Raw genomic sequence first — 4,275 nt, forward strand, 5'->3', positions numbered from 1 at the left:
ATTGAAATAAATGGTAACCTATGAACTATAGATGTTCTTTCTGTTGTTTAACCATATGGTTTTTATCTTAAAATAATAAAAATAATACAACAAAATATCTGCTTTTAAATAAGAGGAAAGATAGGTTTAGGGGGGTTAAGTGCCTCCCATGGTCACAGTTGGTATTTTTATTTAGTTGGATAATCAACTTACTTGTTTCCAATTAAACAATAATTATATTCTCACTCATTCACCATAACACTCCTGGAGATATTTGTACTTGTCTTTGGGTTCTTTGTTTCTGGATTTTGCTACTGTAAAGTCTACTCCATTAGCCTTTGTAGCATGAAGTACTACATAGCAACTAGAATAGAATGTGATCCCACATCTCAGACTTATACAAACAAAATTGAAAGATATAAAGGCAATTCTTTGGTAGCAAAAATAAGTGATTTATAAGTCTGACTGATTACATGTATCATTTAGGGAACTTTTGAGAAATATAGCCTCTGGTTCCTGTTGTAGGTCCTATACCTAAAATTTGAATATAATAGGATGGAATAAAGCCTATAATCTGCATTTTATAAAGCTCCTTGGGCCATTCTGATGAGCAAAGATTAGGAACTTTCAAACAGAGTCACCATAGTGGCTAATTGCTGACTCAGCCCAGCTTTATTCCTCAAACCATATTAATATTGTAAGATATTGGCCCAGATGTCCTCAATGCCTGTACTTTTCATTTGTTTATGTTATAAAATATTGTACCAATTCAAGGAATATATAGTGTATTGTGATAAAAATATAAAATGAACACCTACATACCTATCATCCAGCTTCAGATAGAGTGTTAATGAGGTAGATCTTTCTCTAATACCATCTTTCCCTTCCAAGTCTAAAAACTATTGTGCATTTTGTTTACCCTTTTCTTACTTTTAGATAGCGTATTGGCACATGAAAGTTTTATAAAAAATACTTTCTATTTTTTTTCTATTTTTGAGCTCTGTGTTTAGGGTATCAATTTGATTTTCCACTTTGCTTTTTTTTTTTTTTTAAGATTTTATTTGAGAGATAGAGATAGTGACTGATATAATGAGAGGGAGCACACGCAGGAAGGAGAGGAAGAAGCAAACTCCTTGCTAAATGAACCCAGGGCTCAATCCCAGGACCCTGGAAATCATGATCTGAGTCAAAGGTGGATGCCTAACCACCTGAACCATCCAGGCGCCAATTTGATTTTCCACTTTTTATTATTCTTCCTTGAACTTCATTCATGATGAGGCAAAAAGCTATTGTTTATATTCACTAAACTATAAAATTCCCTTGTATGAATATAAGACAATAGTTTTTTCCTCCTTTTGTTTACAGACTGTTTTGTTTACAGATCTCTTATCTTTGGCTTAATTACAAGCAAGTACTTTTTAAAAAACCTATGAATATATATATTTTAAAGGGTTTCTGGTACACTTCTGCAATATGTTTTGAATATATACCTCTTAGTGGAAATGTTATATCTTGAATATGTCCATATTTAGTTTTTCAAACAATAAAAAATTGTTATACAAAGTAGTTGTATCAATTTAGTCTCTCTCCAGCAGATTATTATTATTATGAGATACTCCATGTTGTATTTACTCATCACCACTAATATTATCTGACTTGAAAAAATTATTGTCAATCTTAGTGACTTAAATGATAATTCATTTCATATATAGGTTATTAGACTTTTTTCCTGAATAAAATTATATTTTACATTTATTTTTGGTTGTAAAAACATTTTTCACAAAAAATTGATACTCATGCCCATACTCATGTTCATACTCATTACATGCTCCAAGAATGTTATACTCTTGTGCACCCTAGTAGGTTGAATGTACCTGGGATCTGACACAAGGAAGATTTCTCTTCTCTGTCCTTCATGCTATCTCATTCTTTCTTCTCTGACCTTTCTTTCTTTCCTCTGCTGTTTCTTCTTTTCCAGAGTAGAAGGCCTTCTTCTCTTATTATTTCTTTTCTTTCTTAGAATTATTGGCAGTCCCCAAGAATATAGCATATTTTCTTCAATGACACTCAGGAAAGTTTTTATCTTGTAAAAATATGATAGTAAACATACAATTAGAAATATTTAAAAATGTAGGTTCAAATCAAAATTAGCATCAGATATCTATACCTTTTGTCATTTCCAGCCTTATGAATATAGAATTTTGATACCTACAAAATCATATATGATAGTGTCATAGGTTTTCCTCGTGATTAATAGATTGAAAAATAAACATTTTATATTTATGGAGTTAATCTGCAAAGATGTGGACAAGGAAACATCACACCATGATATATTTTTTCATACATGCCAATCAGTTATTGACTTGTAATATTTCCACATTTATGCCAGGTGATCTCAGTATTATGTCTCAGAAAGGCGGTATCTTTCTATATGTGAATTATATTTATTGCTATTATCTATAAGCAACAGAAATGTGAATCTTCTATATTGAGTTTGTATAAAAAGTTTGCATACAGTTTGTGTTTGGCAAGCCAAATTTATTTAGATTCACACTTAAAATGTTTTAACTTTAATTAAGGAGGCAATTAGTTCCTGATGGATGGAGAAATTAATGATGTTCATAAAATATTTTTAAATCATTCACCTTATAAATATGTTTCACTGGAAAGATAGGGGGTGTATAAAATATCATGTCAACTCAAAGAGGCTACACTGAATCATTTTTAGATTTAAAAAAATTTGACATTGGGATGCCTGGGTGGCTCAGCGGTTTAGCACCGCTTTCAGCCCAGGGTGTGAAACGGAAGACCCCGGATCAAGTCCCACATCGGGCTCCCTGCATGGAGCCTGCTTCTCCCTCTGCCTGTGTCTCTGCCTCTCTCTCTGTATCTTTCATTAATAAATAAATAAAATCTGATAAAAAATTTAAAAATTGACATTTAACATTTAGAATAGTAGTAATCATGTCAGTGATCATTAACATTGCCTCACATGTGGTGATTTTAAAATTGTAGCTTTTTTGGAGTTTTGTGCAGTGTGTCTAGAAATGAGGAAAACTCCTACAGTATAGGGTCCCATCAGACCCTCTTTCACCCATAGTCCCTCAGCTCTGATCTGGATTGATTATAGGTTGGTCCTTGCTTTTATTAAAGAAATTATTCTATGGATTACTAATAAATATGATTATCATGATAATATGAATATTAGTTAGCATTTGCAATATGAATGCATTACTTGAAACTTCCACTTTACATCTCAAAAGAAAAAAATGTTTTTTTTCCCCTATAATTGCCATTTTCTGGCTGGAAAAATCCATCTCTCATTTTATTTTTTAAAATTGTTAGATAAATATGCATTAAACTCATTTTTTTTCTACTGAATTTATTATGCAGTATATCATACTGTGTAACAATACCACAAAAATGTTCTTATCAAATTTTCTCGGCAATTGAACATTTCAATAATCCCACTGGTCAATTTTTAAAAGCCAGTTAATAGAATTGAACAATTATTTACCTTGATAGATGAGTGAAAATAAATCATTTAAACTGGTAGTGTGTGCAGAAACAGTTAGAAAGTCAATTTCAGCACAGCAAATATTACTACTGTCAAATACAAATGCAATAACTCTTATGAGGATTTTGCATTTTGTATACACTTAAATATGCTCAAATAAGTATTAATCCCTGAAAAATAAGAAGGTGAGTAGAAGATGAGACCTTTAAAAAAATCATTCTCCCAAGTAAGAAATAATAACATAATCACCTAGTTGTTAAACAATAACCAGAGATAGACCTTTAGAGTAACAAATAAAAAATAGTTACATACACATGCACACACAGAGCTTGACAGGTTTGAATGTTTCCTAATGTAAGGGCATACATATACACTTGGAGGATAAAACAATATGTTTTATCAATTCAATTCATTTTTACATAATCTCTATTTATGCTTTTGTGAAATTTCTTAAATCATGTTAGCAAATTGATACTCATAGGTTTTAAAATATGTCATTTATAAAAAACTTCAATAATGTTTAATACATTTATACCTAAACCACAGTACATGAGAATGAAGAACCACATTAAACAGGATACCATGTCTTTTCTCCTTTCATGTTTTGGATCAAGAATTTTTTTTTCCTCTTTGGTTTTCCATTTCTAATTGTCAGGAACTCTTGGCCACAGCATTAGTCTTGGAATTCTGATGGATTTTTAAGGCCATGGCAATGCTTTGGACTTTGTGAATTAATTATGTCTTCTACATATCATTGAAAGATCAAACTGTTAGACTTT

This window comes from Vulpes lagopus, chromosome 1, assembly GCF_018345385.1.
Source record: "Vulpes lagopus strain Blue_001 chromosome 1, ASM1834538v1, whole genome shotgun sequence".
NCBI lineage: Eukaryota > Metazoa > Chordata > Mammalia > Carnivora > Canidae > Vulpes > Vulpes lagopus.